Source organism: Sciurus carolinensis, chromosome 9, assembly GCF_902686445.1.
Source record: "Sciurus carolinensis chromosome 9, mSciCar1.2, whole genome shotgun sequence".
NCBI lineage: Eukaryota > Metazoa > Chordata > Mammalia > Rodentia > Sciuridae > Sciurus > Sciurus carolinensis.
Genome location: NC_062221.1, coordinates 133,547,115 through 133,559,742, shown reverse-complemented (window position 1 = coordinate 133,559,742; position 12,628 = coordinate 133,547,115). Strand labels below are relative to the sequence as shown.

The window sequence follows — 12,628 nt, the reverse complement described above, 5'->3', positions numbered from 1 at the left end:
GCGGGGCTTTTCCCCAGCCCTGGGGACATTGAGAACCAGTCTGGTTCAGCCCCAGGAGCCCGCAACTTGGACCCGAGGAGGGTCAGCTGATCTGGGGACAGAAACAACAGAGTCGGCCTGTCTGCCTTTATTTTAAATGTGGTCTGAGTAAGATCCGGGACCACTGCAAGGGAGGCGTGTTTCCCAAGGCCGGGGAAGTCAGACTGCAGGCAGCGGGAGGGAGTCTTGGGTTTATTCAAAGGTCTTGGTCTGCAGCTCACCCTCGATGACTGAGGCATTTGCAGGTACACTCTTCTGCAGAGAAGAGGTCTACATCCTATAACGACAAAAAGAAAGTTAAAATAAGTCAGTAGGTGGCAAGGTGACCAGCACCCAACCCATGAAAACAAAACCAAAGAAGGCAAGATACAGCCAAAGCACCCTCACCTGACCCAGAGCCTCATCCAGGGTCCCCATAGTTCATTCCTTCTGTTCTGTGAGGCATTGGGGCATCATTTTTTAAAAAAACTTTTATATAGAACTCCTTTGTTTTTGTGTAAAATTGTTGACAACAGTTCTGCCATATTGCTCACTGATCCTCAGAGAAGCTAATCAGTAATACAAATGCTTTCAAAATAGAGAATAAGGATGAAGTTTTATTGCTTCAGGAAAGCCAACATGCTGCCTTTTATTAAACAATGAGCACTGTAAACTCCACACTTCTCTATTTGCTTTGGCTGCTGGGAAGCTCAGTTATGTTTCTTTTAGAATTGGGACTTGGATATGACTTCAGCCATCTCTTTGCTTCTTGGTTCTTAGGTTCTTATAAACATGCCTTTTCAATAGTTTTCTTGGACCTGTGACTTTTTATTGCAAATCATTTCAAATCATCTTTTGAAAAATATATGATCAAGGTCAACTTATGAGAGCTTGATACATGATGAACCCTTAACAATCACCAGATTGATTGATTAGCCACCCAAAAGGGAGGAAGAACTCTGAATTCTTGACATCCACCTTGTGTGTGACAAACTAGTCACCCCTCTCTCCGGAGTCCATACCTCCACCGGCTCAAGCCAGACCTCTAGAGGTCAGCCTCCATTTCCCTCCTCTTCTCAGCCCTGACACCCAACCCATGAGCAAAGCCCGAGGGCTGTACCTGCAAACTGGACCTGGCCTCTGTCCACCACTCCCTCTCGTGGTTACTGTCCACCTCCCTTGACTACAGCAGTAGCTTCTGCTCAGGCCCTCAAGCCCCCGGCTGTAGTCACCAGGATGGTCACGTGTCCACTCACTGCTTGGAATGATTCTGCAGCCTCCATTCACTGAGAGTGAGCGTGCACCTCCCGTCTCCACCCACGAGGTTGGACGGACCTCGCCTCCCCACGCCCGTCTTGGGCCCTCTGACCAGCCGGCCCTCTCCCCTCTCCTCAGGCCCCAAGCTCACCAGGCTAACTCAACTCACGCGGGTTCTACCCTGCGCTCTCTTCCTCTGTCTCCTCCTTCCCTCCTTCCGGGCTCGACCCAGTCACTTCCTCAGAGATGCTGCTGCAGCCTGAGGCCCAACCTCTGCCACATCTGCTCCTGGCAGGGAGAGGGGATTTCAGAGTGGGATGCTGCCCAGTGTCCACCATCAGGACAGAGAAATGCATCCCACTTATTTCCTGTCAAGAACAAATTAGCTTGTAATTACATAAGGTGACTATGAACACACACACCCCACACTGCACACACACACACTACACAACCATGCCACACACACCGCATAATACCATACACACGTCACACACATACACCATGTGCGTACCACACCCACACGTCACATACGCCTGACACATAAATACACCACACACACACAACCCACATGTCCGCCCACATGTTTGTTTGCTTGTGTCATGATCTCCCATAGACCTTAGGCACCATGATTGCACGAGCCTTGTCTCATTTATTCACAAATGTGCATGGCACATAGTTGGAGCATGTCACAGTTAGGATCCTGAATGTCCCCTGAGGGCCAGGGGTTGAAGCCTTGTCACTACCGCTATCAGGCTGCAGTAGAACGTTTAGGCGGTGGGGCCTGGGGGAAGGCAGGCGGGTTATTGAGGAAGCAACTCAAGGGTCACCCTGGGTCCCAACCCCCGCTGCTTGGGTGGTTGCCTTGCCACCCAAGGTGAGTAGCCTCCTCCACCATGTGCTGCCATAGGCCTGAAGCCAAGGACCCAGGGACCATGAACTGAAGCCTCTGAAACCGAGGGCTAAAATGCACCTTTCCTCCTCTAAGTCGATTTCTCTCCAATATTTTGTCACAGTGATAGAAAGCTAACTCGGTGCTCAAAAAATGTTCGAAACCAATGAGGAAGGATTCCTTAAATCAATGTGGGTAGCAACTGGCTCTCCAGTCAACAGCCTGGAGTGGGTCAAGGTAAAGGGGACCAGATCCACATCCACCTCAGAGGAAGCTTCGTGGCTAGTGGGATTGCACAGCCAGTCCCTGTCACGGGAGCACAGGGAGGGACACAGGCGGGTCTGTCAGCCTTCACAGCGGTGCCAGGGCTCAGGTGACTGGGGACCAGGGGCTTCCTACCCGCCTTGGTCCTGCCTGATCCTGGGTTCGGTGTTCTCCATGGAGATGGAAGGTCCTCCTCCTGCACTGGCTGGATGGCCCACACAGGGCGTGGCCATGGCAACGTCATGGTGTGGGGCCACGCCCTCTTCCTCTTGCCTAGTTCTATGATTGTTTCTTGAAACCCAATATCCTCAACCCCAACCATTTACATCACGTGGGGACACCCAGGTTTCCAGAAAGTGACCCACCCTCAGATTTAACATGTGTTGAGTGGATCTAATCAGCGTTTGGCTCTTGGACACCTTTACCCTACCTGCTGTGACGAATTTCAAACATGCAACACATATCAAAAAATAGTGCAACGAATAACACTGGACTGTTCAGCTGGACCTCACAACTGTCTACATTTGCCATATCTCCCACTCCCACAAGTGTGAGCTCACACACACACACACACACACACACTCACACACAATGTTTTGTTTTTGTGTTTTCTTAACCTTGTAAAAATAAACTAGCTCATCATGATACTTCACAGTAAACATTTCATTAGGTGTCTCCCGAGGACATTCTCCTGTATACCTGCGACACCGTCATTCCACCTAACTAAATTAACCATCATCAGCTATTCGGTTTTTATTCACATTTTCCCGGTTGCATGAACAACCGGCTTGTTTTTGAACCAGCATCTAATCAAAGGCGAATGTGTTGGTTGTTATGTCTTTTTCATCTGTTTTAGTCTAGAATAGTCTCCTGGCCACTTTTGTTTTGACTCTGCCTTTTCGAAGTGCACAGTCCAGTTGTCTGATAGCAAGTCTCGCATCCTGGGTTTTTATGGCGGCAGATCTGGTTTTTGTTAAGCAGTGCTACGACCTTGCTTGAGGTAAGGAAGTGTACCTTGGCCAACGGTCACTGTCCTCAAGGACAGGGTCATGCAGGTTTGTTTGTATCTTGTCTGCTCCTAGAAAGAACTCAGGCAGTTGGTAGTAAGATACAAAGTCTGTTGAATGAAGCAGAGTGCTTTTTAACATGCAGATAGATCAGGTAGAAGGGAAGGGACAAAGTGCCATAAATACCTATTAGTGTGCTTGGTTATTAGTGTAACTGAACAGGAAATGGAACTGAGATTTCTGGCTGCCAAAGCAAAACCGAAAAGAAAAAAAGGTTAAAAGTTCCTTTTCAGGAAGCAAGAGCCTTGCTCACACTAGAATTAAAATGCATCATTTGTCCCACAAATCCTAGATAAATGATGTCAAACAAAAAAATGACAGCTTCCTTAACAGATTCATAGATGATTCCAGAACATTCTTCCCTGAGTCACTTCTTGCCTACCGAAGGTCAAAGCCAACAATGCAACACTAAAATGTGAGGCACTGACGTCATTTTGTAAATAAGCCTAGCCAGGTGAACTGATGTCTGCATTTAACCAGATTCAAGAAGAGAAGGCGAGGTGATGGACCACCCACCTGGCTCTTGTCCTCAACTCCCAGTTCCTCAGGTATAGCACCCCAGATGAGAACCTGGGCTGGAAATAGAGGAAGTACAAGGCTGGCCCTCAGGGATAAAGCCGAAGCTGGGGCAGGGGATTTGACGGAGGGGCTCCAGCTGAACTGGCAAGTCCAGAAGAGCTATTCTGAGGCTTTCCTGTGCCCTGGAGTGCGGAGCCCGGTCCTAGCAGAGAGCAGGTTGCTTTCCTCTCCCCGCCTCCCAAGAGACTTAAGACTGAGGATCCTGTTCCCCTGAGAATGCGGGACCTCAGTCCCGCTCCTTTCAGTCACCAGGCTGGGGTGGCTGCTGGGCGGCTCTTGCTCAGCCCATGGTTTAGCATGTCCACTCAAACTTTGGAACAGGCCTGCCCAAAAAGACAAAATTCCTGTCCTTTCAGATAATAATCTTTCAAATCCATATTATGTTTGATGTTATAGAAATATTTGGCAATAGAGATAAAAAGTCCTCATGATCCCATCTCTCTAGAAAATCCCAGGTCACCTGTTCAGAGACATTCTCTAAAGGACCCTTTATTCTCAGTGTGCCAATTTTTTTCCTTTCTAGAATAAAAATATAAATGTACCGCACATATATTCATATTCTTATGAACATGCACAAGTACACATACATGTTTGTATTCCTTTCAGTCTTTAAACATATTTTTTCATATTCATAACTCATGCCGTTTTGTACAGTACTTTTTCTCTTAATTTTGTGTCATTTGCGTTTTTCCAGGACCATGTGGTCTTTACGAAGTCGTTTTTTTAAAGATGAGTGCTTTTTCATTGAATCAGTGTACTGCGATTTAATTAAGTGTCGCCCCGTTTGTGGACAGAGTCTAGGGCGCCCTCCTGTTCTTTCATCCAACTTAAATGACATTTCTGAGGTCCTATTAGACAATGAGATCAATGGCTCCCTGCGGCCCTTCCTGGCTGTGATGATTACAGTACATCACGCACCGTTGGAGGAAGATTGCGTTTCATCGTGCTGTGGTTGGAAAAGCTGCAGCCAGCTCCTCTCAGAGTCCTACATGGTCAAGGGGCTGGCTCACGGTCCTCCACACCAGCACCTGCTGGGGCCGGTGAGCAAGGGCTGGAATGGACCCAGAGCAGGTGTGTCGTGAAAATGACCCGAGGCTGGGACGGCAGGTGGCTTGGAGGCTGCTGGCTGGTGTAGGATGTCGGAGGGATCAGGCCGGACCCCAGCCGGGTGGCAGAGTTTGTGCATCCTTCCGGGGGACAGTGATGCAACACGTCACCTGGCCTCTCTCCGATGCATTTCACCTGAGGCATGACGATGTGTGGACAGCAACTGGAAGGCTCTCTGGGTCTCAGCCACTCTGAAGCTGTGGTGCCGAGTGGTCAGGAGCTGGGTGTCTTTACCGCCTGGAACCTGGGGGGCTCTGAAGTCCCTGACCTTGCTGACCCCACGAGTGGCTTGCGCCCCCTCCTTTCTCAAGGACAACTTTGCATTTTATGTAGATGCCACCTCTGCCCCTCCCCAGCACCCGTAGAAAGCAAGGATGGTTTCTTTAAATGTCTTGATTGCCGGTCACCTACTGGAATTTTCTCATAACTCTTTCATTCCAGTGAACTGAAGTCTTGCTTTTTTTCTGTTTGGTTCTGGTCCTTGGCTTCCACGTAGATCTTCCCTGTTGATTGTTGTCCAAGCTCTGTTTGCTCATTTTTTCTCGCTTGTTCTCATCATCAGTACTTTCTCAGGTTGGCACAGAGCTATCATTTGTACTTTATTCATTTCGATCCTGGGGATGGAACCCAGGGCCTCACACGTGCTAAGCAAACCTCTGCCACTGAGCCACACCCCCAGTCCACTGTCATTTTCAGGGGCTCCAGGTCAGTCCTTACTTTAATTCTTGATGTGGAAGCTGAGATCACTATAAGCCAGGAGCCTCTTCAGGCAGGTGGGGTATTCAGCCGGGGGAGGGTCCAAGGGTGGGGGCGAGTGGGTTATCAGTGCCTCATGCCCAGCAAGTCTCTCCAGCCCAGTACCAAGGGATACACAGCTACAGCTCCCTCCCAACTGCAAGGGCATGGTTGCACCCAGCCCTGTTGCCTACCCTGCCGCTCTCTGTGCAGCTGGGCCCTGGCTTCCTAAGGTCCTCTTCCCACACTTGCCCAGGGAAGGGGCGTCCAGATGTGCCGTCCCGCCTGAGCTAAGCCCTGCGGCACTGCCGACCCTCTGAATGTGTTTTCTGTAGAATTGCTTGCTACGCTCTGGAATTTCAGATCACGCTGAATTTACTTGTTTTATGACTAGGAATTTCAGGAGCAGCGCTACAGATGTTAATCATGTGAGTCTCTTGGTGCTAGTAAAATAAACCTTGATCAAACAGGGGTGTCGTGACTCAGAGGCCAATAGCCCTTCATACATTATGGCAATCACTGATACAGATGTTGCAAGTTGAGTCATTTGGTAGCAGAGTAAGGTTATATGACCAGAGGGCCAGCTGTGAATATTTAAAGGGGGGAAAACCCTTTTTATCTCTAGACAAATATATTTCTGATCATAACTTAAATATTTTCATTAGTCAAAATATTGATTTTCCTTTCTCGTCATATTCTCCAAAGAAGCCTTTGCTGCTAGGTTCTTATTAGAGATCCTGCAGGACCTAAATGAGAATTTCACTTTTGAAATATGTTTGAAGCACAGTTCTTAGGGCTAGCATTCTGTCTGCGTGGATCAAAGTCGTCCCCTTGTAGTGAGCGATAGTATTCCCTGAGGGCCTAAGAAATCTCCAAGTCTGGAGATTGGCTTATGCCAAGGTCCTGGAGGGGGTCGGGGAGGAATAGAAATCTTTGGCACCCAACCCAGGGCCCTTTCGAGACACCAAACCCAGTGTTATTTAAAGGAGCAGACCCTCTTTAGAGAAGTCCTGTTTTGCAGTCCCTTGGTTTTTTGTGTCTTGCTTTGGTTTTCTTGAGGAGGAGTCTTGCCATGTCATAGTTGCTTGGAAAACTCAAGGTTTACAGTGACTTCCCATGGATGACTTTATGTAGTTCTTCCTGGATCTCTCAGCAAAAGGGCCATGAGAAACCCAAACTCCTCATTTGTAAAATATGGGAATTAGACTGAGTGAACTCTGGGTTTTATGGATCAGTAATTCTGTTTCTCCAGAATTTATTTAACTTGAAATACCAAACCCAGACACATATAGACATAACACAATATCCTTACGCCCCACATGTTATAATAAACTAGATTTTTAAATATATGTTTTAATCTTATAGGTAATACGGAGCATATGCATCTTAATTTAAGAAGAAATTACAGAGGCCAAGGCTGTAGTTTTGTAGTAGAGTGTATGCTTAGCCTGCAGGAAACCCTGGGTTTTATCCCCAGCACCAAAAAGCAAAATTGATTAAAAATAAATAAATAAACATTAAAATAAGCATTATAAAAGGACAAAAGTCCTTTTGGACCCGCAATCCTAATTCCCTCCTGTCCCACCCTAGAGACAAGGATTGGTGTGGGTAAACACATAGAAGCCTTTTAAAAATCCATTTACAAGACTGAGGGTGCAGCTCAGTGGTAGGGCGCAAGTCCCGCATACCTGAGGCCCTGGGTTCTACCTCCAGCACTGAAAAAAAATCAGAGACACATACCCATTTGTGTATATGTGCATGTATGTTTATTAAAATATATTTAGTTGGGGCTGGGGATATAGCTCAGTGGGTAGAGTGCTTGCCTTGCAAGCATAAGGCCCTGGGTTCAACCCCCAGCACTGCAAAAAAAGAAAAAAAAAAAATATATATATATATAATATATATAGTTTTAATATATATAGTTTTTCAGTGTTGTTTGTTGAACACAATTTGTTGCTCATTTCTCATACTTGCTTTCTAACACAAGCTGTTTTGTATGTAGTTTTCCCCTCAATCGTCTCTTTTAGAGGTCTTCCCATGTTGGTTTATGTAGAGGTAACCCCTTATTTCTTTTATTTGAGCTGTTTGGAAATTGCTCCTGGTCTCTGGTCTCCCCACCCCCGCCCCTCAATGCATCTGAAACATCAGCTCCTCCCTCTGCTTAGAACTTGCCCTGTCCACCTGTTCATGCCTTGAAGCCTCTGTGCCCCTTGATCTCCTGTCAGAATGGACCTTTCCGGTGACCTCGCAACCTACACTCCCACCTGCTGACGCCTGGATTTCCCTCATTCTGTTCTGGCTATCAGGTGGCCTTCCCTTGATTCTAAGTACCTCTCCACACCCTGCTTCTGCTACCAGATGACCCCTGTGCAGCCCCAACCTGGCTGATGTTTGCTACACAAAGATGCCGGCAGAGAGAAAGCTGGCTTGTGGTCGGCCAGCCAGACATTGGGCCCCCCAGGACCACCCCCCATTGTCCTTCTCCTAGGGAGGCTTGAGGCTGCTTCTTCATTTGCAGAGTACAGCCGAGGCTGCAATGGAATCATGAAACTAGTTTCCCACAGTGAGTCTGCCCCTGTTAAAAATAAACCAAACTCTATCTACGAGTGTTTGTTTTTTTTAAAATAAAGAAAATATTCCACACCCCTTCCAAACCTGCCTTTGAGCTAAAAATCTGATGCAAAGACTTAATCTTTAACTGAAATGCAGGGTGAAGCATAAACGAACCCTGGAAACACTAGCCTTTTTAATCATCCTATCAAAACCCACCACCCTGGAATTGCCTCTCAGGTATCTATTATTCTGGGTCCAGAAGATGGGAATGCTAATTCTGATATTAGCCTAATACAACTATAGAGCAGTACATTGTTCGGCATGAGACAGCGTCTTCTACATTTATTTCATATTAGGTGATGCTGATTTACCTTACTAACAAATGTAAACAAGGAATAAGGAAATGAGTGTGAGGACATGCCCAAGCCTCGTATTTCTGTGTCAGAGACCAGTTAATTTTTTTTTTTTAACAGATACAAATAAAGGATAAGGGGGACTGTTGCAGAAAGTTTTCTGTGGAGGTTCGCAAGCTACTGAGGAAGACAGTGTTTAGAGGACAATTGGGGACTAAGGATTTGGCGTTTTCACCTGTAAGGGAGGCAGGTAAGAGAGGAAGAGACACGGCAAGCTATGTGCTCTGTGCTAGCAGCCCCCGTCAGATAGGTGGGAAAAGTTTCTGTAGACTTAAGAAAACCCTTTGTCTGAGAAGATACATCCTTTCAAACTTGATTAAATGTCTTGCCTGTAGCTTTCTGCTCAAATTATTTGTAACTCTAGTGAGGAGGAAGCATTTCTTTCTAGCCAAAACAGCCGTCTGGGTGAATACAGATGAGTTTGTGAATGGCTTGAGTTACTACCTGCTGAACTCCCGGCTGGCCACCTTCATTTGTCTTCCATCACTGGACAGTGCCAGGCGCAGCCTAACTTGCGGTCCCTTCTCCTGGGCTTGGTGGATGTGGGGGCCACACAAAGTTGTGGGTCACGGTGCAGCAGACTCTGCCTGTGGTAGAGATGGGGGAGAAGAGGAAGGAGGAAGCCATTTCCAGAACCTTCTGCCGTTTCTAGAACTTTCCACTGTTTCTAGAATCTTCTGCTGCCTCTAACATGCAGATTCTTTTGCTGAGCAAAAGCAATTTGCCAGCAGTTAGTTTGGGGCCCAGGGTGAATCACCCACCTCCAAGACAGGGACAGATGCCCCCTGGGCAGGTGGAAGACTCAAGGGACCCACATTCCTCAAGGTCGACCGACTGGGGAGGAACCCAACTCGGCTCCTGAGGTCTAACCTCCTGTAAGAACAGGGTGCACAGAGACCTGCAACCCCACAGGAAGAATGGAAACTGGGAAGCAACTGGTTCCCTCCTTTCTGGAAGAGAAAGATTGAGACTCTCCAGAAAGAAGAGTTTCTTAGCCCGGGGATTCCCCATGCATGGAGATTAGAAGTTTGGGATCAGATTGGTGGGTTCAAATCCCTCTCAGGCTGTGGGACTTGGAAGTCCTGACTCTCCTCGCCTGGAGAAGGATAGCAACACCACTGGCCTGGAGCCTGGGGCTCAGGACACCCTGCCCGGAAGAACAGGGGCAGGATAGATGTTAGCTGTGAGTATTCATCCTCCACTGTTACTCCTGTGTCTGTAACACGATTAAAGAGAGGAATAGCTAAAAAAGCATTCACTACCAAGGTGCAGACCAGAGAAGCTGAAAAGGGAGGCTGATCTCGGAGTCCTGACCACCTGGTGTCAAACACTGAAGATCAAGGACTACTGTTTATAAAAGTAAAAATTCTAAAATGGCTTTGAGCAAAGAACTCTTTGAGTCCATTCAGAGATAAAACTGACTTTTTAAAATTAATGTTTGTCACTTCAGTACTGCATCGGAACTGGTGCTTTGACCCGGGACATCCAGGTGACATGACCCAAACTGGAGTGTCCAAGGAGACACTTCCAAAAACCAGGGCTCAAATGTTTTAATTAACCAAAGTAAGTTTTTTTCCCCCTCTGAACAACAACAACAACAAAAAACAGCAATGAAAAGAAAACAGAAATTAGGGAGTTAAATGTAAATGTCCTGGTAAACACCTAATGGTGACAATTCCCTTTTCCTGCCAAACACTGGTGACATGCTGTTTCTCCAGCTTGCTCCCTGGAGAGTTGGCAAATGATTGCTTGATAAGTCATTCATCTTTAGAGCAAGTATCACAAGGATACGACCACATATTACTCAAAATGGGGAATTCATGTCACATTATTTTCCATCGGTGAGTAATCGACAGGAAATGGGAAATGTCACTAGAAGGCAGGCTGGCCATCTGGTGGAACCTCTCTGCGAACACAGCAGCTGATCCACGTGGAAGTATTAAAGCAACAAACTCTGAAACTGTCTCACTTCTCCAGGGAACTTCGGTTCATGCATGGAAGAAAGGCAATAAAGTCCAATTATTCTGGATGCAGCTATACAAGGCATATGAAAATTATCTCACGTAGGGTAACTCTAAAGCTAAGTATTTTTTAAAATAGCCATCAGTCACTCCTGGAAACAAAATCAAACAAACCAATCCATCTCTAAGGAACTACCCATTAATCAAAAGACGGTGGTGAGATGTTGGCCATTTTTCATTATCCCGCATGTAGTATTTTAAATCTGACATGCTGACAGGGTGGTCAGAATATATGAAATTATCATGTCCAAGAAGAGAACCATCAAGTTTCCCAGTGTTGAATCACCGTGTTACCTGTTTATCATAGGTGCCCAAGTTTCCCTTTTGAGGTGTTTGTATTTTTCTTATTGGAACAGGCATGGTACCTGTAATTGAAAACAATTACTACTAACTACTACTCTAACTACTAAGCATGACCAAAACTGGGAAACCCAGTGTTTCTGTGGACCTCAGAGTTGACAGAGGCTTAGCCCATCAATGTCCCAGTCTCAGGAAGTTGGCACATTGGTTGAGCCATACATACAGACAAGTAGCAGGTCTGTTCTGATGAGCTTTGTCACAACCATGCTGAGTGGGTGACTTCAGTAGTGAGATGAATTCTGCTACTTAGCAGGTGATCGGAAGGCCTGGAGGGAAGATTCATTATAATTAAACAGGAATGAAATTTGTCTCAGGTATAGATGTCTGGACCAGCCCCACAACTGTGAGGTGCCAGTAGTTGCCTGGCAGGATTTGAAGTTTATTTAAATGAACATGCCTTTAAAAATGATAATAATACAATCCTCCATCTGTTTTTATTTTCTCCACCTCACTGAAAACACAAACATCTCTGTGGTCCTGCTGGACTTTCAGATCTCTTGAGTCAATAAGAGTCATAGTCTTTCCCTTGCCCCAGTTTTCCAGGAATAAGGAGCTGTGTGTGAAGTAGAAGAACTTGCAACTGAGGAACCAACCTCAGCTCTAGAAGCTGTGCAGTGTTGACTCAGCTTCATCATGTGTAAGATGGGAGTGTCCAATACTAGATCTGTGACCTGGCCCACTGTTTGTTTTGTAAATAAAGTTTTATTGGAACACAGCCATGTCCATTCAGTCATGTATTGCCTAAGGCTACTTTTGAACTACCACAGTGGAGTCAGTAGTTGCGACAGAGACCATGTGGCTGGCAGATGCTAAGATATTTACTGCCTGGCCCTTTATGGGAGGTTTGCCAACTCCTGGGCTAGATGATCCTCACCTAGAGTCCTTCCAACTCTGAAATTTGTGTTTCTGGGAAGGAGGAAAGAGTTTGAGGCTTTGGGACTTAGATGAAAGGACAGCATTAAGATGGGAAAGGACAAGAAAGAGGGAGCAGGACAAACCAAAATAGACCAAAAGCCCTTTATGCTGTTGCTTCCCTGTGGCTCAGGGACCCTGCGCTGAGGGCCCACCATGGAAGGCATGGCAGGCCAGGAGAGGGGCCTCGGCTCCTGCTTTAAAGGGACCACGCCCTTCAGCAGCAGACAGTTCTCAGTAGAAGTGGTTGGCACCAGCATCTCCTCTGGACCTTCCCCGAGCCGGCCTTTCTGCTCAGAGCTCGGCTGCGTCGCTGCCGACACCAGGCCGTTGGTGCTGCTTCACAGGCAGAACCCAACCACACTTCAGAGGGCATCCGCTTCGGGCAGCCCACATGTGCATCCCACATGAGGCTGCCAGACCCACTCCACCCTTTCCAGCCTGCTGTTCGCC

At 46.9% G+C, this 12,628-nt stretch overlaps 1 protein-coding gene across 2 annotated transcripts in view; it reads left to right on the top strand.

Moving 5' to 3' along the window:
- Positions 1 to 12,628, top strand: part of Cldn14 (claudin 14) — a 96,966-nt gene that overhangs the window by 30,224 nt on the left and 54,114 nt on the right. The window lies entirely within an intron of this gene.